The sequence below is a fragment of the Notolepis coatsorum genome (genome assembly GCF_963971535.1).
Source record: "Notolepis coatsorum genome assembly, chromosome: 2".
In the NCBI taxonomy this organism is placed as follows: domain Eukaryota; kingdom Metazoa; phylum Chordata; class Actinopteri; order Aulopiformes; family Paralepididae; genus Notolepis; species Notolepis coatsorum.
The window spans coordinates 99,344,453-99,368,873 of NC_140166.1; positions in this window are offsets into that span (position 1 = coordinate 99,344,453).

Genomic DNA, 24,421 nt, shown 5'->3' on the forward strand with positions numbered 1-24,421 from the left:
ATGGAAAAATACGTGCACCTACGTCAACTACCTATACCGCTCATCGACGACGCCACCCCGACCCTGCTCATAGGATCCGACCACGCACACCTCATCGTCCCAACGGACCGGGTCCACATCGGGCCCAGAGGCTGTCCAGCAGCGGTCGAGACCCGCCTGGGTTGGACACTACAAGGCCCCCTCTCCGGGTCTTCCAACCGACCGACAGCCACTCGCTGCCTCCACTCGAGGATAAACGAAGAAGACACCACCCTCTTACAGCACGTCGAGAGGCTATGGACATTAGACGCGATGCCCTTTAAGAATGAAAAGAAACTTGTTCGCTCAAAGGAAGACACTTATGCCATAACCCTCCTCGAGCAGAGGACAAAGAGAGTCGAGGTCAATGGAGTGATGAGATACGCAACTCCACTCTTGAGGCGAGAGGGTATGCCCACCCTCCACGCCTCAAAAGAAGCGACAGAGCGATATCTACTGAACACCGAGCGGCGTCTAGCCAAAGACCCCACTCAAGCCACTGTGTACCGCGCTGAGATTGACAAGCTGATCACAGCGGGACACATAAAGAAAATTGACATTCAAGAGGCCGACCAGACGATCGAATCTTGGTACGTGCCCCACCACAAGGTCCACCACAACGGCAAGGATCGCATTGTATTCAACTGCAGCTACCAGATCGGACTACAGAATCTGAATAAAGAACTCTTGCCCGGCCCAACACTCGGCCCCTCTCTCCTCGGCGTACTACTACGTTTCCGCCAAGACAAGGTGGCCATCAGCGGTGACATCAAAGGGATGTTCCTGCAGGTGAGACTAGTGGAGGAGGACAAGCCCTTGCTGCGGTTCCTATGGAGAGAGAGGATCAAAGATGAGCAACCATCCATCTACCAATGGGAGGTCCTCCCCTTTGGAACCACATGCAGCCCATGCTGTGCTACGTTCGCACTGCAAAAACATGTGACAGAAGACCCTGAAGCTGACGAGGAGGTCAGACAAAGTGTAGAGAGGAGTTTCTACGTGGACAACTGTCTGCAAAGCGTCTCGATGCCAGAAGAGGCCGAAGCCCTCCTACTCAAGCTCCGCGCCTCACTGATCAAAGGCGGCTTTGATCTCCGGCAGTGGGCCAGCAGTGACCCTCAAGTACTTCGCAGCCTCTCCCCAGAGACAAAGGCAGCAAGCAGGGAGACCTGGATGGCGACCATCCCAGGTGAAGCACAAGAAATGACATTGGGCCTAGTCTGGCGCTTCAAAACAGACTCGCTCGATTACAAATACACACCCCTGACCAAGGAGCAGGGAAGGTCGACCCCTCTACCGACCACCAGACGGAGCGTATACAGAACACTCGCAAGGCAATACGACCCGCTGGGGTGTATCCTACCTTACACCACCCGGGCGAAAATGATTGTACGAGAGCTGTGGGACAAGGAACAGGGCTGGGACGACCCCATACCCGAGCACCTAGCTTCCACCTGGAGAGAGTGGGAGAGAGAACTCAACTCGCTCCAAAATGTGAACATACGCCGAAGCTACTTCCCACCCACAGTGCGGCTGGAGACGTGCCAGATGGACCTGCACGTCTTCAGCGACGCCTCAGAAGTGACCTACGGTTCGGTGGCTTACTTGCGGGCCCGAGAGGAGGGAGGAGAAATACACACAGCCTTCATCCTGGCTCGCTCAAGGATAGCCCCCCGCAAGCAACAATCGATCCCGCGTCTAGAGCTCTGCGCAGCTCTGGTAGGCGCGCAACTCGCCACGTTAATCCAACGTGAACTCACCATCCCGGTGCAAAGAACAATCTTGTGGTCAGACTCCATGACCGTACTCACATGGATCCAGTCCGATTCTTGTAGATACAAGGTCTTCGTGGGAGTCAGAATCACAGAGATCCAAGACCTAGTAGGATCAGCGTGCTGGAGGTACGTGGACACGAAACAGAACCCAGCCGATGTCATCACACAGGGGATGTCCCTAGATGACCTCACACGTCACAATATCTACAGTGACGGTCCTGAGTTCCTCAAGCTCCCGGAGGAAGAGTGGTCTACCCCCAACCCTCGGGAGGCTAGTGAAGAGGAGGCAGAGATCAAGAAATCTATGTTCTGTGGGTTGACGCACACCCCAGTCCCCACTGACCCTAACATAGACGACTGCCTCACCTTTGAGAGTGCGCAGCTAAAGACATTCCTGTGGCACCACCCTGAGGTTCCCCCCACTACCGACATTAACGCAGCTAACTACGAAGAGGCAGAACTCCTTCTGCTACAGCGAGCCCAAAGAGACTCGTTCCCCGACGAGCTAGACTGCCTGCAGGGAACAAAGCCAGTCCCGTCAGACAGCAGACTGCTCCACTTGGCCCCCGAGCGCGACGCCCATGGCCTCATCAGGGTGGGTGGTCGTCTGAGACGGGCCCCGGACTTAACGGATGACGTCAAGTTTCCTATAGTCCTCAACAGCCGACACAAAGTCACTGAGCTCATCATAAAGAAATACGACGAGGATGTGCACCACGCTGGGGCAGAGAGAGTCTTCGCTGAGATCCGACGTCGCTATTGGATACTGAACGGAAGAGAAGCAGTACGTCGCTTCCAGCGGACTCGACCAGACTGTCGCCAGTGGCGAGCACAGCCCAGTATACCCAGGAGGGCCGACCTGCCTCACCGTCACACCCGACCCGTGGCGAGGCTGATAGAATTGCAGAGGCTCCCTGACTCCCTTGATGACGATCATGACCCACTGACTTTGTAGATTGCCCTACTCCCCACAACAGACATTGAGCAGTTGACTGGACTATTAATCTGTCTTCCTTTTAACTAATTAGGTGCGGACTAATTAGGAGGCGGCTGTTGTGAAGGGCCAGATTAAACTGAATATATATATGTATCGTTTGATATACTTTGTATATTATTTATATATATACACGGAATATCCCTTTACCTGCGTACAGACCAGAGTAATATTCGCTCTCCTATTGGACAGTGCCCCCAGGCGCCAACGCACAAGCCCCCAACGGCAAGTTCAAAGACAACTGCAGGCATGTCAGAACATGCCCAGAGTCAGCGTAGTAATACGAGACAAGGACTGAGGTTGGGACTAGATATTCACTTAAGTATATATATTGGCGCAGGTATAAACAGCAGTAGTTCATCAGTACCTTACCCACCTTCACCACGAGTCAACGTGCAGTGAAGTGAGCAACCTTGCGTCTAAATAGAGCATTGAGAACCGCGTGCGAATAGAGTGTTAAAGTGTCAGAGTTTAATGAAGTAACGTTGAGTTCGACTTAATCTAATGTGAAGTAAATAGTCGATCATTTATTGTATATCGTGCGGCCACAGTTCTTCCGTGTGTAGCATTACCCATCGGTTCGTCGTGTCTTTAGCTAGTGCACTTATCCAGGCTGTGTGGCCTAAATACGTCGCCCACACCCGAGGAGTCCTAGGCGGGGAACCGTTGGACATGTACACCGGAGAATCGGCGCCGGTGATTGCAGAACCATTCCTGGTTGGATTATATTGATTTGGGACGTGACTACCGGAGAAGAGCATCGTTGATTTCCACTATCGTTTGGGATTTAACCTCGTGAGGATTACCACTCGGGCCTGCCTCGTGGACGGGGCTGGCTAGCTGTCATCAATGCTGTCGAGCATTTTGGATTACAACTATTGCTTTTGGCTGCTGATCAAGGGAGTTTACAAGCACCGACTCCTGTACCTGGAGTCTCTTTATTCCCCATTGCATCAGACGGAGTACCCGAACATTCCTCTACCCTCCAGGCCTTACACCCAGGAGGGAACCCATTGTCTCCAGTTGGTACCGGTGTTGCCCTATATAATTGCTACTTTACAACAGGTGGCGTCAGCTTAGACCCATCGTAGGATTCCTGCTATTCTTAGTGACTTATGCTCTTGACTGACTTTACGTATATTCTTCGCCATACAAGCGCGACCCTAATTCTCATTCTGTAACCTAACGTTGCCTAATAATAATAAATTACCCTCCAATAGTATTTCTGTGTCAATGCCGTGTTCTTGTGAGTGTTCACCATCTATATTTGATGTACTGTCTGGCCAGTAATTAAAGTACATAACTAGCAGTGGTTTAATCTATCACAATCTTTAATACAGTCAGGGTTTTGTAACCCCTCAGTTACACAGATGTTAGCATGGTGTTTTAGTCAGATGTTAACATGGTGTTGTAGTCAGATGTTAGCTTGGTGTTTTAGTCAGATGTTAACATGGTGTTGTAGTCAGATGTTAGCTTGGTGTTTTAGTCAGATGTTGGCATGGTGTTTTAGTCCGATGTATGAAAGTCAAAAAAAATCAAAGATAATTCAAAGATTACACACCTTTACCACATATATTGGCTACAAACATAATCACTGCAAAGTTATACAAAAAATTTAAATCTGATCAGAAACAAGGGTTAAGTTGTTGTTCCCTTTCTAATTTCCTCAAAAACATCTAGTCTAGTTAAAGTGATCAATGGGTCTCATTCCCGAATATTTTCCAAAGAGTTCTCTTGGAAGACTTATCTTGGAACCGACTGAGACAGAATCTACGACAAGTTCACTTTGAGTCCCCAACGTGTGGGGAAGATGTCTTAATGACTCAAACTGTCTCAGCTGAGATACCGCAATGAGTAATTTCACCGCTCTGAAACATGAACGTGCGTCCCTGTCCGAAGCTCCTTATAAGGCAGCCAATAGGGAAGTGTGCAGATGAAATCGCAAAAAGTCAATAGTTAGACACACCTGTCCAGCTCATTAGAATGCAACTGACGATGCAGCCATGTGAAAATAATAATAATAATAATAATAATAATAATAATAATAATAATAATAATAATAATAATAATAATAATAATAATAATAATAATAATAATAATAATAATAATAATAATAATAATAATAATAATAATAATAATAATAATAATAATAATAATAATAATAATAATAATAATAATAATTTAGGACCTGCTCAGAGGTCATCAATCGGCACACATGCGATGCATGCATGCAATTTGTATCTGCGATTAACCCATCCCGTCGTCCTTCCCCCCCAAGGGCAGCCGGGGGACGTGAGTGTATCCTGAAGGGACTGTGTATCTACATGGGTGAAGATCCAGAAAGCCTTGTGCGAGAATATGTGGTATGTAGGCCTACATGAATCGGTGCTTATTTCTTTTCTCATTTGGCCTTGTAGTCCATGCAGAGTAAGGTCTGACCCATGACTAATTGTAACAGAAAGTATCTTCACTTTTATGTTTATATTGATGCCACTGTCTGTTTGTCAGGGCTGAGACATATTTAGCCACAGACTTATCCCCCCCCCCCCCCCCCCCCCCCCCCCCCCGACATACCACAAAGCGCTTCAGGCAGTCCTTTGTGCTGGTGGCAATCAGGCTCCACAACCAGGCAGGGCCAGGACGGGCTAACTGCTGTGGACTGGAGGAGCTGGGTTGTGGACTGTAACCAATTAATTTAATTTAATTATTTAACATCATGATTGGACTTGTTTATTTTTCTTTTCACCACTTATAGCTCTATTTTAGCCCTATTTTAGCTCTTTTTATCCCTATGTATTTGTCCATCTTGTTTTTAACACATACTAATAAGTGTATGTTATGTATTTACTGTTTTTACTGTTTTTAAATTGCTGTTATGCTGTAATGGACATCTGAATCTCCACTCAGGGATAAATAAAGGTTTTCAATCAATCAATATAAGGTGTTTGCCCTTGTTTAACCTTTGTCTGTTTTATACAGGGCATGGATGAAGACGTCATCAACAAGGCCATTGAAGACACCACTGTGGGGATTTATGTTCTTAAAGATCATGCTTCAAAAAAAAAAGATTTTCATGGAACTGGATGGAGGTAAACTTTCAAACAAGGCACTCGCTCTAAAAAACAGGCTCTTTCAGTGAAAGCATGTTGAAAATGTTAATTAGCTAAAAACTTGTTGACCGACGGAGAGAAACAAACAGAGACAGACAGACAGACAGACAGTGATAGACATTGGGCCCACTTGTTCTATGCGCCGCCGAGGCATCTTAAAGTAAAACTCCAACATCTTCCCTGGAGTTGGACAAGAAGATACATACCTTTTTCGTCTCTCTGCATGCATTGGGCTTAGAGAATGCCTGGACCGTTAGCCTAGCTTAGCTTCATCACTGGAAGTGGGGCAGACATAGCCTAGTTCACTACAGTCAGGAAATATACTCCAAATACAACTCCCAAATGTTCCTGTAAACATGTTGTGACCTGTGTATTTACCACGTCTCCCAGTCACACAAGTCACACGAGTCTCCCAGTCACACAAGTCTCCAAGTCACTTGTGTGACTGGGAGACTTGTGTGACTTGGAGACTTGTGTGACTTGTGTGACTTGGAGACTCGTGTGACTTGTGTGACTTGGAGACTCGTGTGACTGGGAGACTTGTGTGACTTGGAGACTCGTGTGACTGGGAGACTTGTGTGACTTGTGTGACTTGGAGACTCGTGTGACTTGTGTGACTTGGAGACTCGTGTGACTGGGAGACTTGTGTGACTTGGAGACTCGTGTGACTGGGAGACTTGTGTGACTTGGAGACTTGTGTGAATAGGAGACTTGTGTGACTTGTGTGACTTGGAGACTCGTGTGACCTGTGTGACTTGGAGACTTGTGTAACTGGGAGACTCGTGTGACTTGTGTGACTTGGAGACTTGTGTGACTGGGAGACTTGTGTGACTTGGAGACTTGTGTGACTTGTGTGACTTGGAGACTTGTGTAACTGGGAGACTCATGTGACTTGTGTGACTTGGAGACTTGTGTGACTGGGAGACTTGTGTGACTTGGAGACTTGTGTGACTTGTGTGACTTGGAGACTCATGTGACTTGTGCGACTTGGAGACTTGTGTGACTGGGAGACTCGTGTGACTTGTGTGACTTGGAGACTTGTGTGACTGGGACACTTGTGTGACTTAGAGACTTGTGTGACTTGTGTGACTTGGAGACTCATGTGACTTGTGCGACTTGGAGACTTGTGTAACTGGGAGACTCGTGTGACTTGTGTGACTGGGAGACTTGTGTGACTTGGAGACTCGTGTGACTGGGAGACTTGTGTGACTTGTGTGACTTGGAGACTCGTGTGACTTGTGTGACTTGGAGACTCGTGTGACTGGGAGACTTGTGTGACTTGGAGACTCGTGTGACTGGGAGACTTGTGTGACTTGGAGACTTGTGTGAATAGGAGACTTGTGTGACTTGTGTGACTTGGAGACTCGTGTGACTTGTGTGACTTGGAGACTTGTGTAACTGGGAGACTCGTGTGACTTGTGTGACTTGGAGACTTGTGTGACTGGGAGACTTGTGTGACTTGGAGACTTGTGTGACTTGTGTGACTGGGAGACTTGTGTGACTTGGAGACTTGCGTGACTTGTGTGACTTGGAGACTCATGTGACTTGTGCGACTTGGAGACTTGTGTGACTGGGAGACTCGTGTGACTTGTGTGACTTGGAGACTTGTGTGACTGGGACACTTGTGTGACTGGGAGACTTGTGTGACTTGGAGACTTGTGAGACTTGTGTGACTTGGAGACTTGTGTGACTTGGAGACTTGTGTGACTTGTGTGACTTGGAGACTCATGTGACTTATGCGACTGGGAGACTTGTGTGACTTGTGTGACTGGGAGACTTGTGTGACTGGGAGACTTGTGTGACTGGGAGACTTGTGTGACTGGGAGACTTGTGTGACTTGGAGACTTGGAGACTTGTGTAACTGGGAGACTTGTGTGACTAGTGTGACTGGGAGACGTGGTAAATACACAGGTCACAACATGTTTACAGGAACGTTTGGGAGTTGTATTTTGATTGTATTTGGAGTATATTTCCTGACTGTAGTGAACTAGGCTAGATGTCTGCCCCACTTCCAGTGATGAAGCTAAGCTAGGCTAACGGTCCAGGCGTTCCCTAAGCCCAATGCATGCAGAGAGACGAAAAAGGTATATATCTTCTTGTCTAACTCGAGGGAAGATGTTAAATAAACTAATTTCCCAAAATGTTTGAGTTTTCCTTTAAGATCACCTGCTATCAAAATGTCTCAATCAAACCTGCACCACCTCGCCGTCTTTTGTTATTACATAATTTATTTCATTGCTTTTTATAAACATACGCACTTAACGTTTTTCTATTTTTCAGAAAATCTCTTCATTACACCAATACTGTTGTGCTGTCAGAACAGTATTATGTTTGTAGGTGAAGTATTTACCTATATGCTGTCGATGCAGGGTTTACTTGTTGTTCAAGTAAGTTCAAGTTACTTGTTGTATTTTGTATTTCTCTTCATCCATTACTCAATCTTACACCAGATGTGTATCAACAGTAGTTTTTTTTCCTTATTTTCATTTGTTTGTGGTAACAGTTCACAGTATTTATATATATATATTTATGCTGTTAAAGAATGCCTTCATCTGTATTGATGCAAAAGCTTGGACCTACTTGATAGTTTCTGTTACATTCCCAGCACCTAACCCTGTAACATAAATAGAATAGAATAGAAATACTTTAATCATCCCGAGGGAAATTTGGCACTACAAAATTGTTCACAGTAAACATTTAGGTAGACAAAACAAATCACAAATAAGAACAAAAAATTGCCTAAGAATAAAGAATAAAATAAAATACGGTCCGGGATTCACATTTCCTATGTAATGTATGTACATGCTAATATAAATACAATAAAAAATAGAGATCTGCATTAAGTTTATAAGTGTAATATTGACAATGTTGTTTTAAAAGTAAAAGTCCAGGAAGATGGTAACCATCACTCTGTGCTCAGTGATGCAGTGAGGCACAGTGATGCATATACTGTATAGTCTGATCACTGTGCATCACTGAGCACATGAGTGACAAATCAAGTCCATTAGTTACATTATTAAAGCTCTGATCTATAATTATAATAGAAATATCTACTGCACTAACCAATTCAAAACATTATGGAAATGTACTAGTGCTATCAATTCATAATTAATGGATATATCTTTAAATACAAGGACAAACACTAACCAGCAAAATGTGTTTTAATGTGTTATGATGCCTTAATCGTAGTGATGCAAAAGCTTGGACCTACTTGATCGTTTCTGTTACATTCCCAGCAGTATTTATATGCTGTCGATGCAGGGTTTACTTGTTGTATTTTGTATTTCAACTTTGATAGTCAACTGTCCCGAACAGTTTTAGAAACATTGACTATCTATTATTATATATTGACTATATATAGCCACTGCTGTTGTTCACCTACCTCATGGTCAATAAAATGTTAAAAAAATTTAGTACATAACTCTGACTCTTAAGCTTGGACCTACTTGATAGTTTCTGTTACATTCCCAGCATTATTTATATATATATTTTTTTTTATTTAACCTTTATTTAACCAGAAGTCCCATTGAGATACAAGATCTCTTTTGCAAGGGAGACCTGGCCAAGATGACAGCAATAACACCCGAAAACATCAGACAGCAATAAAATGTGCGGTACATCACACAAGAACATAATAAAAGTGCATGTACACAATACACAATACATCACACGTAAACATAAAAACACAAAACAGAACAGTCTACATAACAGTAAAAGTGTACGACAGTAAAATACAGGGCAATACAGTAACTCTGCAGTTTTGCAGCTGGGACCCGACTAGAGAAAGCAGCGACACTCTTCCTGTAGGAAGTTATGTAATACAGACCTAAACTCGCAGAGGGAGACCAGGGTATCTAAGTGGATATGGTCCTGTAGCCCATTCCATGCCCAAGGTGCGAAGCTTGAAAAAGCCGTTCTTCCTAGTTCAGTGTTTATTCTCGTTTTTTTTAAAGTAGCCATCTTGTGGACCTGGTATGGTAGCTGCTAGAGGCAAAGCTAATTAGGTTGGAAAGATATAGGGGAAGCTTCCCTATGATGGCCTTATATATAAAAACAAACATGTGGGATTTCCTCCGTACGTACAGAGAGGTCCATCCTACCATTTGGTAAAGCACACAATGGTGAGTAAGCCCTTTGGCACTAGTGATGAAGCGCAGAGAAGCATGATACACACTGTCTATATGCTGTCGATGCAGGGTTTACTTGTTGTATTTTGTATTTCAACTTTGATAGTCAACTGTCCCGAACAGTTTTAGAAACATTGACTATCTATTATTATATATTGACTATATATAGCAACTGCTCAGGGGTGTAAAGTACTTGAGTAATTGTACTTCGTTACAATACTTAAGTACTGTTTTGGGGGATTTGTACTTTACTCGAGTATTATTAGGTTTGTATACTTTGTACTTTTACTCCATTACATTTCAGAGAAAAAATACATACTTTTTACTCCTTATATTTAAAATGCAGACCTACAAAGTAAAAAGTACAAATCTCACAGGTCCAACCATTTAATTAGTATATTTTAATTGTTTATCTGGCCGAACTAACGTTAACGTTATTAATCCTGCGACCGCAGGTAAACAGCCAATCAAATCCCCATCAATGGAAAATGAACCCGCCCATACCCATGCTGATTGGTCCTTGTGCAACACTAGAAAGCAGGGATCTTTGATTAAACACCTGCTATCAGAAGAATAGACAGTCAGATCCGCATTATGCTGTGGTTAATATTGTGATATTATTCAGGGTACTCCAGTATTCTGTCTTCTGTCTGTCTTCAGCATTGTCTATCGCAGAACACATTCCATTGTGGGCAGAGTGTATGCTTGGTTTCATTCCAGCCTCATGGACAGAATAGAAGAATAGCCCCCTTTAGTTTGAATGGGTTTCCAATCAGTTTTTAGTTATTGTGGGGTATACAATTTTAGCGATAGGTTAGTCTTATAATGTTTTAAATGTATGAGTGTTGTGTTATTGTCGTGTTTTTTGTTGTGGCCTAACAGCCCTGGGACCATGACGGAAATAAGGGTTTTACTCTTTCTCATGTTATCCTTTGGATCCTTGTTGTGTGTTTTTAATCCATCAATAAAATAAAATCAAATCAAATCAAATCAAGCCTTGCCTAAACACCAGCTGATGATTTCACTAATTGGCTCACCTCTTCAACTAACTCACCTGGTGCAATGTATAGTTAAAATGAAAACTTGGCCCACGGTGGAATGAATTTGAGACCCCCAGGTCTATCCCTTTCAAAAAAAAATTTACTTTAACTTTTTAGTACTTAAGTACATTTAAAAGTAGGACTTTTTGACTTTTACTCAAGTGTGTTTTTAGCCAGATACTTTGACTTTTACTTGAGTCAGATTTTGAGACGGTACCCATACTTTCACTTAAGTATAATTTCTGGGTACTTTTTACACCCCTGCCACTGCTGTTGTTCACCTACCTCATGGTCAATAAAATGTTAAACATTTTTGGTACATAACTCTGACTCTTTGCCTTTTTTGTCAATGCCAAAATATGTAAGATTGTATGAACTTGAACAAATCAAGTTAGATTCACTTTAAGAAATCAAGTTGTGTTAACTTGAACAAATCAAGTTAGATTTACATTAAGAAATCAAGTTGGAGTTAGTGTTGAACATCATTAAAATATGTTAACATTACACAATTAAATTGTGTTTACTGTAACGACAAATATGTTGAATCAACATGTTTATTTTAAGTAATCTTAATGTGAATGCAATATGTTGGGTTCACAAGCAATAAGTAAGTAAGGAGAACGAGGAAAAGTATGTCAGTTGGACATATTCTGATCATGTGGAACCAATGTACACATTAAAATCAAGTAAATCCAACTAACTTTTTTTTCAGTGTGTGATGTAATACAATGAGGAATAATTCCTCTTCTTCCATTTTAGACACTGGACTAGGATACAATAGAGTAACTTGTCAGGGGAAAGGCATTTCACATTTCAGGAAAATAAATGCACCTCACTTGTTAGCCTTGTGTTTTAGTCAGATGTTGGCATGGTGTTTTAGTCAGATGTTAACATGGTGTTTTAGTCAGATGTCAGCATGGTGTTTTAGTCAGATGTTAGCATGGTGTTTTAGTCAGATGTTAGCTTAGTGCTTTAGTCAGATGTTAGCCTGGTGTTTTAGTCAGATGTTAACATGGTGTTTTTGTCAGATGTTAGCATAGTGTTTTAGTCAGATGTTAGCATGGTGTTTTAGTCAGATGTTAGCATGGTGTTTTAGTCAGATGTTAGCTTAGTGTTTTAGTCAGATGTTAGCCTGGTGTTTTAGTCAGATGTCAGCATGGTGTTTTAGTCAGATGTTAGCATGGTGTTTTACTTAGATGTCAGCATGGTGTTTTAGTCAGATGTTAGCATGGTGTTTTAGTCAGATGTTAGCATGGTGTTTTAGTCAGATGTTAGCATGGTGTTTTAGTCAGATGTTAGCTTAGTGTTTTAGTCAGATGTTAGCATGGTGTTTTAGTCAGATGTTAGCCTGGTGTTTTAGTCAGATGTTAGCTTAGTGTTTTAGTCAGATGTTAGCATGGTGTTTTAGTCAGATGTTAGCATGGTGTTTTAGTCAGATGTTGGCATGGTGTTTTAGTCAGATGTTAGCATGGTGTTTTAGTCAGATGTTGGCATGGTGTTTTAGTCAGATGTTGGCATGGTGTTTTAGTCAGATGTTAGCCTGGTGTTTTAGTCAGATGTTAGCATGGTGTTTTAGTCAGATGTTAGCATGGTGTTTTAGTCAGATGTTGGCATGGTGTTTTAGTCAGATGTTAGCATGGTGTTTTAGTCAGATGTTAACATGGTGTTTTAGTCAGATGTTAGCCTGGTGTTTTAGTCAGATGTTAGCATGGTGTTTTAGTCAGATGTTAGCCTGGTGTTTTAGTCAGATGTTAGCATGGTGTTTTAGTCAGATGTTAACATGGTGTTTTAGTCAGATGTCAGCATGGTGTTTTACTTAGATGTTAGCATGGTGTTTTAGTCAGATGTTAGCCTGTTGTTTTAGTCAGATGTTAGCATGGTGTTTTAGTCAGATGTTAGCCTGGTGTTTTAGTCAGATGTTAGCCTGGTGTTTTAGTCAGATGTTAGCATGGTGTTTTAGTCAGATGTTAACATGGTGTTTTAGTCAGATGTTAGCATGGTGTTTTAGTCAGATGTTACCATGGTGTTTAATCAGATGTTAGCATGGTGTTTTAGTCAGATGTTAACTTGGTGTTTTAGTCAGATGTCAGTATGGTGTTTAGTCACATGTTAGCATGGTGTTTTAGTCAGATGTTAACATGGTGTTTTAGTCAGATGTCAGCATGGTGTTTTACTTAGATGTTAGCATGGTGTTTTAGTCAGATGTTAGCCTGGTGTTTTAGTCAGATGTCAGCATGGTGTTTTAGTCAGATGTTAGCATGGTGTTTTAGTCAGATGTTGGTCAGATGTTGTACAGTAAATGACCAAGTAAGGCTTTGTCAATATTCCAATGTACAGTGTAAAATGTGTGTGTGTCCCCTTCCCAACCCCCCCCCCCCCCCCCCCACCTCCAATGTACAGCCCTCACCCAACCCACCCAACCCCACCCCACCCAACCAACCAACCTCCTCCAATGTACAGTTTCTATGCCAAATGTATATACACTCCTTTTCTGGACACTTTTGTATCACAAACAGTACTGTATTTGCAAATCTGATATGTCATAAATGTATAGATGTAGCAGTACTGTCTATCTGTATGTCATGTATGTCATATATGTTATGATGAATTGAAAATGGGGGACCCTGATGTAAACAAGTCGAAAGTCTTTCTCTGGTCTGCATCCCCTTAACAATTGTATGTATTGAGCTGTACTGTACTGTACCCATTCTGCAATCTGTTAATAAACTTTTCAATCAATCAATCAATGGTGTTTTAGTCAGATGTTAGCCTGTTGTTTTAGTCAGATGTTAGCATGGTGTTTTAGTCAGATGTTACCATGGTGTTTAATCAGATGTTAGCATGGTGTTTTAGTCAGATGTTAACTTGGTGTTTTAGTCAGATGTCAGCATGGTGTTTAGTCACATGTTAGCATGGTGTTTTAGTCAGATGTTAACATGGTGTTTTAGTCAGATGTCAGCATGGTGTTTTACTTAGATGTTAGCATGGTGTTTTAGTCAGATGTTAGCCTGGTGTTTTAGTCAGATGTCAGCATGGTGTTTTAGTAAGATGTTAGCCTGGTGTTTTAGTCAGATGTTAGCCTGGTGTTTTAGTCAGATGTTAGCATGGTGTTTTAGTCAGATGTTAGCATGGTGTTTTAGTCAGATGTTAGCCTGGTGTTTTAGTCAGATGTTAGCATGGTGTTTTAGTCAGATGTTAGCATGGTGTTTTAGTCAGATGTTAGCCTGGTGTTTTAGTCAGATGTTAGCTTAGTGTTTTAGTCAGATGTTAGCATGGTGTTTTAGTCAGATGTTAACATGGTGTTTTAGTCAGATGTTAGCATGGTGTTTTAGTCAGATGTTAGCATGGTGTTTTAGTCAGATGTTAGCATGGTGTTTTAGTCAGATGTTAGCATGGTGTTTTAGTCAGATGTTAGCATGGTGTTTTAGTCAGATGTTAGCCTGGTGTTTTAGTCAGATGTTAGCATGGTGTTTTAGTCAGATGTTAGCATGGTGTTTTAGTCAGATGTTAGCTTAGTGTTTTAGTCAGATGTTAGCATGGTGTTTTAGTCAGATGTTAACATGGTGTTTTAGTCAGATGTTAGCATTGTGTTTTAGTCAGATGTTAGCATGGTGTTTTAGTCAGATGTTAGCCTGGTGTTTTAGTCAGATGTTAGCATGGTGTTTTAGTCAGATGTTAGCTTAGTGTTTAGTCAGATGTTAACATGGTGTTTTAGTCAGATGTCAGCATGGTGTTTTAGTCAGATGTTAGCATGGTGTTTTAGTCAGATGTTAGCATGGTGTTTTAGTCAGTTGTCAGCATGGTGTTTTAGTCAGATGTTAACATGGTGTTTTATTCAGATGTTAGCATGGTGTTTTAGTCAGATGTTAGCCTGGTGTTTTAGTCAGATGTTAGCCTTGTGTTTTAGTCAGATGTTAGCATGGTGTTTTAGTCAGATGTTAGCATGGTGTTTTAGTCAGATGTTAGCTTAGTGTTTTAGTCAGATGTTAGCCTGGTGTTTTAGTCAGATGTTAGCATGGTGTTTTAGTCAGATGTTAGCATGGTGTTTTAGTCAGATGTTAACATGGTGTTTTAGTCAGATGTTAGCATGGTGTTTTAGTCAGATGTTAGCATGGTGTTTTAGTCAGATGTTAGCCTGGTGTTTTAGTCAGATGTTAGCATGGTGTTTTAGTCAGATGTTAGCTTAGTGTTTTTTTTTTAATTTTTATTATTGATCTTTTTCCTCCGATTTTCTCCCATCCCAATGTTAGTCGTATGCCAATTCCCAGTCCCTTCCTGGTCGCTGCGCACTTACCCCCCACAGTCAGATCATCTGGGAGAGTGGAGGCTACCACGTGCTTCCTCCGACACACGTCCAGCCAATCACCGCTTCTTTTCACCTGGCAGCGCGGATTCTCATCGAGAGGGCGTAGCGTGTGGGAGGACCACACTATCCCCCTCAAGTCCTATCCGCGCTTAGCAGGCGCCCCGACCGAACTGTAGGAGTCGCTGTTTACAACGACCCGGACCCACCCCGCCAGCTTCTCCCATCCTCTAATACAGCCAATTGTATTAGTGCATACGGCCAGCCAAGCTGGTGACAACCCCGGAGCTGTGAGCTTGATTCGAACAGGCGAATCCAGCTCACAGCTCCGGGGTTGGTGACGAACGCAATCTCCGCTCGGCCACCTAACCGCCTGTTAGCTTAGTGTTTTAGTCAGATGTTAGCATGGTGTTTTAGTCAGATGTTAACATGGTGTTTTAGTCAGATGTTAGCATTGTGTTTTAGTCAGATGTTAGCATGGTGTTTTAGTCAGATGTTAGCTTAGTGTTTTAGTCAGATGTTAGCCTGGTGTTTTAGTCAGATGTTAGCTTAGTGTTTTAGTCAGATGTTAGCATGGTGTTTTAGTCAGATGTTAACATGGTGTTTTAGTCAGATGTCAGCATGGTGTTTTAGTCAGATGTTAGCATGGTGTTTTAGTCAGATGTTAGCTTAGTGCTTTAGTCAGATGTTAGCCTGGTGTTTTAGTCAGATGTTAGCATGGTGTTTTAGTCAGATGTTAACATGGTGTTTTAGTCAGATGTTAGCATGGTGTTTTAGTCAGATGTTAGCATGGTGTTTTAGTCAGATGTTAGCTTAGTGTTTTAGTCAGATGTTAGCATGGTGTTTTAGTCAGATGTTAGCTTAGTGTTTTAGTCAGATGTTACCATGGTGTTTTAGTCAGATGTCCGCATGGTGTTTTAGTCAGATGTTAGCATGGTGTTTTAGTCAGATGTTAGCTTAGTGTTTTAGTCAGATGTTAGCCTGGTGTTTTAATCAGATGTTAGCTTAGTGTTTTAGTCAGATGTTAGCATGGTGTTTTAGTCAGATGTTAGCTTAGTGTTTTAGTCAGATGTTAACATGGTGTTTTACTCAGATGTTAGCATGGTGTTTTAGTCAGATGTTAGCATGGTGTTTTAGTCAGATGTTGGCATGGTGTTTTAGTCAGATGTTGGAATGGTGTTTTAGTCAGATGTTGGCATGGTGTTTTAGTCAGATGTTGGAATGGTGTTTTAGTCAGATGTTGGCATGGTGTTTTAGTCAGATGTGGTGACTTGTATTGGTTTATATGGTGTTTACAGTTTTTTATGATTGCTTTGAATCATTTTGCACATCAGAGTTTCAACGTGCAAAACTCTTACAGTAACACAGAATGATACAGTATATGCCTACTGCAAATTTGGGTTCAAAATGCAATATAGCATGCAAAATAAAAATACCAGTGTCAAATCAGAGAATAGTATATGCAAAAGCTTATCACAGCACCAGAACATTAGATATTTCAAACAATTACTGTAAGTGAACAACTGAATATATTTCATGCTAAAGTTTATCATAGTATCAGAACAGTGGATATGTTCATCATTCAATTGTTCAATTATTGGTGCACTTTTCAAATACAACGGTCATTATCATAATATCCGGTCAAACACAAAATACTTGTTACCAAAATAGACTATGCAATGGTAATTTCCTCATAACCCCTGTGATAGACTGCAGTATAGTAATTGTGTTTATATGAAAGACAAACAAAATATTTGATTACAGTATTTGAATTTTAATCATTACAGTAAAGAAAAATACATACAGTAATGCTCTGTATTGTACAGTAAAAACAAAAACAGGTACTGTAAACACACTATTGTAAAGTACAGTAAAAAAGGGTTACTTGGTGCTTTTTCAATGTTCACCCAATTGTCGTGAGGCTGATTGACTGGATATTTGGGAGGACTTTGGGAAGACTCCGTTATCAGCTACAGTAACACAAAATGCTATACTGCTCATTTTGGGTTCAAAATGTAATATAGCATGCAAAATAAAAATACCAGTGTCAAATCAGAGAATAGTATATGCAAAGGTTTATCACAGCACCAGAACAGTGGATATGTTCATCGTTGAAGTTTACTTATTGGTGTATTTTCAAATACAACGGCCATTATCAAATACAGTAATGCTGTCAAATACAAAATACTTGTTACCAAAAGAGACTATGCAATGATCATATCCTCATACAGTAACCCCTGTGATAGACTGTATAGTGCTTGTGTTTTTATGAAAGACAAACAAAAAAAATGTATTACTGTATTTGAAGTTGAATCATTACAGTAAAGAAACAGACATACAGTAATGCTCTGTATTGTACAGTAAAAACTAAAACCGTTACAGTAAACATTTTTTTTTTTCAAAAGATTAAAAGAATACAACTTTTTTTTTTTTTTTTTTTTTTTATCCACTTTTTCTCCCATTTTTCTATATTTTCTCCCATCCCAATTTCGTATCATCCAATTCAACCCTCCCCTGTCACGAACGCTGTTTCTTGCCTCCCACAAGCCGGCTGCAATGTGGACTAAGTCATACATAGCACAAGTCCCCTCCGGTACTTGAGGTAACAGCAGTCGCATCTTTTCACCTGCGCAGCTCGATCTCTCAGTGTCGAGGAGTAACGCGTGGGAGGCTCACGCTGCCCCCGACACTTCCTGATTCTACTGCGCAGGCGCACCAACCGACTTGTAGGAGTCGCTTGTTCACAACGTTCGATCCCCACCCTTCAGTTTTCCCTCCCCGTAATACGGCCAATGTGTATTACTGCGGACGACCAGCCAAACTGAAAAACAATGTGGAGAGCTGGATTCGAACACGCGAATCCTAGCGTCTCCACACTGGTGGCGAGTGCCTTAGACCACTACACCACCTAGCCGCCCTCTAAAAGAATACAACTTTATGGTGCTCAAGCAACATCTTGCCTTGGCGAAATAATTTCATCGACGTCACATCTGTCTGCCATGTCTACAAGTGCCCTCTCCTGCTGCACAGAGAGAAGACGGCCACGTCCTCCACTTGGTGGTGCTCGTTCACTTCTAATGTACAGTAAAGATAACAATTACAAAAATAATTCACACCCACACCTTTAGTATTTATGAAATATACTGTAACAGACAACAATATACATTTAAATTGTACAATTACTGTAATTTCAATATACAGTTACTGTACAGTAAATTACACATATTGACTTACCGATTATCTCTCTTACTGTAAAAATCGTATAATGGATGCCACCGTTGACCTGTTCAGGTTTGGCTGCACCACCCTGCCAGCTTCAGCCAGTGTTAGACCTCGGTTTACTGTATTATGTTATCAACAATTGTGGTTATAATTTCATTTGAGACAGATGTTCTTCTGCCGCCTTGGCCACGACCCCGTCCACGACCCTGTCCTTCGTTGCCAACCTCAGCTGCACCGACTTGCTCCATGTTGCTCCTTTCTTCAGGTTTATAAGCAGCCTTTTATGTAGTGCTGAAGAGATTATCAATTCTATTGCAATGCTATTGATGTTACAAATCAGCTGTGACTTTGTAAACAACAATTATGGAATGACCAATTTCAGGGCAAGAAAGTAGACGCTGGATACAAGTTGAAAGTCAATGGCTTCAGGTTCTCAGTCGATTTATTCAGCAGGGCACCAGCGGTAGAAATACAGCAAATTCACAGGATACAAAGAATCTCTCTGATACACAGCTTGTCCTGTCGTGTGTGTGTGTGTGTGTGCTCTAATGTCAAGATGTGTGGCTTATATGTGTTTCAACCGAATCTAAATGCTGTGATGTGATTTGCTTATCACTACCTGGGTAAACTGGTTTGGTCTCTGTCTGCGTGAGGTTCTAATGGGTGAGGGGGTGTGAGCTCTACTTTCGGTCACCTGCAATACTGGGTGTGTGTGTCATTCATCAGTGTGTGTGGTCCACTTAACCAGTCTGTCTTGTTAGTTTAGACCAGTGCTTCTCAAACTTTTTCTGTCAGGCCCCCCTTTGGCGGGCCAAAATATTTTGGGCCCCCCCCCCCTCGCCCCAACAAAATAGTCATGAAATGGGCCATGTTTAAATTTATTGAAATAACACCAATATCGTGACCTTTCAAATTGTGCAACCACTTTACAACTGTGCAATTGTGCAACAACATAACAATACAGTCCAATACACACTCAAAGACTGTGCTTTTTAAAAAATGGAGACATCTTGTAACATTGCTATACAATTCAAGGACACTGCTTTAAAAGAAAAGAGATAGAAAACTTTGTGAAAAACGTGTGAAAGAACTTTGCAATTTGTGCAAAAAAAGAGAAAATATAAGTAAATTATGTGAGTCATCACAGCATTAGTGGCTGCAATGAGCCTGTTTTGCACTGCACATCTTTTCAAAACGAGGTTGCAGGCTTGATACTGCCACTCTCAAGTCATGCTCAATGTTGAGCTTAGACCTGTGCTTTGTCTTCAGTGAAGCAACAGCTGAAAATCCAATCTCACAGAGATAGGATGTGGCGAAGGGAAGAAGGATGCCCACAGCCCTCTGCCCTATGAGTGGATGCTCCCTCTCCACACCAAGCCAGAATTCACTCAGTGTCTGAGCGTCCATTGCGCGTTTGGCGAGACCCCCTTGATGTGCGCCTGTAGCCCCCTCCTTTTCCCTGCCATGGCCTGCGCACCGTCAAAGCAAAAGCCCACACAGTTCTCCCATTTCAGTCCATGTTCTGTCAGGTAACTGTCAATAATTTTGAAGAGCTCATCAGCTGTCGCTCTGTTTTTGACATATTTGCAAAACAGCAGATCTTCACTCAGTGACTGGGAATTTACAAAGCGAACATAGGAAATAAGCAAACAGTCTTTATTGCTGTTAAGGCAACACGCATGTCATCCTCAAGGCTCAACTTGGCCCTATATTTTGTTTTCAGAGCTGTCATGGATGAAAAGCCAGCTTCACACAGATACTGTATGTGGTGCTGAATGATATCAACACCTTAACTGCTGCATCATGAGATACTTGGTACTCAGCACCACACTCTGAAACTAGCTCTCCAGGTGGTATCAGATGAGATTTCAAAGAGTTCTTCCAAGAGTTTGGATGGAGATGTGTCAGGAAGCTTTGTCTCAATGTTGTCTGTAAAGGTTTTTTTTTATCCAGAGTAACTTGGTGATCCTTTTCTGTGTTTTATTAAATAATGATTTTCAGATTTTGAGAAATGGTATTTTCATGGAGAACAGTGCAGCTGCAACAGATAGCACTTTAGTGACAATTTTCTGTAATCAAAAAAAAATAAAAAAAATAAAATCTCAAGGCCCCCCGTCATGCCTCTGCGCCCCCCCTGGGGGGCGCGCCCCCCACTTTGAGAAACACTGGTTTAGACAATGGTCACTGTGTGTGTGTGTGTGTGTGTGTGTGTGTGTGTGTGTGTGTGTGTGTGTGTGTGTGTGTGTGTGTGTGTGTGTGTGTGTGTGTGTGTGTGTGTGTGTGTGTGTGTGTGTGTGTGTGTGTGTGTGTGTGTGTGTGTGTGTGTGTGTGACATGAAACTAGTGTGTGATTAGGTCAGTCTGTGTGGATTGTGTCTGGGTGGATTCATATTATTTATCTAGCTAGTTTTAACTTAATCTTAACTTGATTGGCCATATGAATTAATTGTTACGTCACTATCACCTGGGCAAGGTTGTTGAAGGTAATGAGACATTATACAAACACCTGTTGAATTGATTTAGTGATCTGCCTTTGTAGCAATAAGCAATTGAACATTGTTGTAATATTAGGTGGCTGTATATTCTGAGAATGGAGCATATGATTTAGAGTTTGTCACTTTGTATTAACAGTTTTGCACTTTGCATTTCAGCATAGGATGTATGAATGAACGTTATAAGGTCCGTTTTGTGTTTATTTTATGTTAGGACTACGGGTGGAAATTAGCCCTGTGCTATTCCCGGCATATTTACGTCCTTATCATGCTGTGATGTTATGCATACACTCATGTAAATGATGTTCATTAATTTGCATTGTCCTTAATAAACAAATCTAATGTCTTAAGGTAAGAATAAGAATTCTACAAGTCAGTTTAGAGCATTGCATTAACACTTTCAGTGCCGTTCACGTCGTAGAACTACGTTTCTGTCGTCCGATCGTTGAGTGCCGGAAACGTAGAGCTACGTTTCTGTCATGGTATTTCTTTTATTATCTATATCCATTCATAATTCAGCGGGGCACCTTGTGCATACTGTTCTGAGTGTGTCTGAGCTGGCAGACGGTATTATACCGCCCTCTAACGCCTTCGGCCAGTAATGCACCCGGTTAGAAACGGGTTCGTTTATTTTCTATACTGTGCTGCTCGTGGGGGCGGGTCCTAAACACTCCGGCAAAACACACACTTCTAGGGATGGCTTGGACAACTGACCCCGCCCGCCCGTTGAAGAGCAATGCCCAATAACGTTGGAGGCACGATCGATGTGGATAACTGGAATGGCGGTGAGATTATTGGATTCTTTTTTTTCCATTACTTCAGAGACCAGGTAAAGACACCATATATGAAAGCTTGCGTTTATCTGATATTTATTTCTACTGCGATTGAAGCTATATGTGTTTATGTGTCTAGCTGTTCTGCCGTTGGGTTGCAGGAGGGGGGGGGGGGCGCCGGTCTAAGCCACATTGCATGCGTGCACGACAAAGGATAATAGTGATGATCTAGCGTTGATTTCAGGAAGATCCGATAATCAGGCTAAAAATGACAACGTGTTTATTGAATTACACAAACACGCTGTTTTCGTGTCTTTTCCCTGGAATTGCTCAGAAGCGGCCGGACTATGTTCATATTCAAAACGGTATAAAATGGAAATGTACGGATGAAAAAATAATCTGTTTTTTGCACGTTGACCAGAAGCATCTCAATGAGACTCGAGGGCGTTATTAGACCCATAGCGATACTATAAAATATAGGTTTAGTTCTACAAACTACAACTACGGTTACATGGGGTTAATGGGCGGCACGGAAGTGGTCACTTCCCGGAAGGGGCGTGGCACTCAATGTGTTAAGAGTTTTGCACTTTATATGTAAGCATAGCATTTCTGGTCTGGTCCTTTGATGTTTGGTTTCTGATTGAGATTAATTGATTCAATGAATGTATTGATTAATAAAATCTGATTCAATGAATAATGATCACACACACAAACATACTGTACATACATACAGAAACACACAAACATACATACACAAACACACACACACAGACACATATACATACAAACACACACACAGATACAAACACACACGCACACACACACACACACACACACACACACACACACACACACACACACACACACACACACACACACACACACACACACACACACACACACACACACACACACACACACACCCACACACACAGGTACACCCCACCGAGAGACACATCCTCCCAGACCACCTGACCACACGGCAGCTCGGTGCAGGAAGCCTTTTCATTTCACACTCCCAAGTGTTCAGGGTCAAAGTTCACACAGAGATAACGATGTAGATGTACAAGGGATATTTCAGATGCCAGAGAATACCTGTGTAACTCCTGAGGAGCACGCGGAGCACACGGAGCAGGAGGATCAGCGTTCCCAGAGGAGGCGCGGGAATCAATTACCAACTCTCCCAAGGCAGGCTGGGAGACCGGGGAGTGACAGCATGTCAGCCACACAGTTCATCTGATTAAATTTACACATAATCAAATTCTAATTTCATCACATCGGGCCGTAGCGACATGTAATTGAGGATACAGTTTGAATTCACTTGGGTGTCGGCTGACAGAGTCATGGCTCCTGGTAATGAAGCAGAGAAGAATGTTCTTGATGTGGCCCGTGTGGTATAGAGACCTCGCTGCTAACGGTGTGCGAGACGACGCGGAGAACTTGGCAACCAAGCTTTTTTAGCGCTTTGACAGTTTGAGTGACGGCTGACATGACTGGCTCTTGAGTTGCCAGTCGATCCGGAGCCAAAACAAAAACATGACTCTGAATACATTCTTCCCGGAGAAAAGTAACATGGTATTTCCATCCATCTTTGGTCACTATGATGATGATGATGACGATGACGATGCCGATGACGATGACGATGACGATGACGATGATGATGATGATGATGATGATGATGATGATGATGATGCTATTTCCATCGGTATCACAGTTTAAATTAGATTATACCATGTTAAAGGCGCTATGTAGAACAATAATTTTTTTATTATTGTTACGAGCTGGCTCAAGCCCACAACAAGAAAGGGGAGACACAAGCACAATTTAAGAAATAACAAAATAATTTATTTAAATATATTAATTACCAGCCAATATGAATGAGTATCAGTGCGTAAGCAGTGTGTGGATGAGAATGTATGTGCAGCATGAATGTTGTAAGTGTAAAAACAAAAGCACGTGTCTAAACAAACAAAGGAACAAAACAGGTGGAGAGAGAGAGAGCGAGACTACAGTGAGCCTCCATCTATATCAGACTGGGACACACCGACCCAGGTGTGCCCCAATTAGCCTGATGACCCTCCCCCAGCTCTAGTCTGCCAGCTCCACCCACCAATCCTGTGAGACAGGGACCAGCAGAGCAAGCAAGCAAACCATGTGGGGGAGGGTCATCACATTATACATCCACAGAGATTTTAGAAAGGTGTGGAATAAAAGTATTGCTTCATTATTGATAGTATTGATTAATAAATGTATAATAGAAAAAATATTGGCGGGTCCAAAATAAATTTTGTTGATTACATTGCGTGCATGTATCCCCTCCCTACTTCCCATTTCCCCACATGGAATGCACCTGATTGGATAAATGACATGCTGGTGCTCTAGTGCGACATCTAGTGGCTGAATGTTATCTATAGCACCTTTAAGTACCAAAGTGACTTTTAACATGGCAGTAAATTATTTATATTATTTATATTATATATTATTTAATATTTATATTTATTTTGAGTAAAATATCCGTTTCACTTTTCTGTGATCGTCACTGGAGACGGTAGATACAATATACAAAAT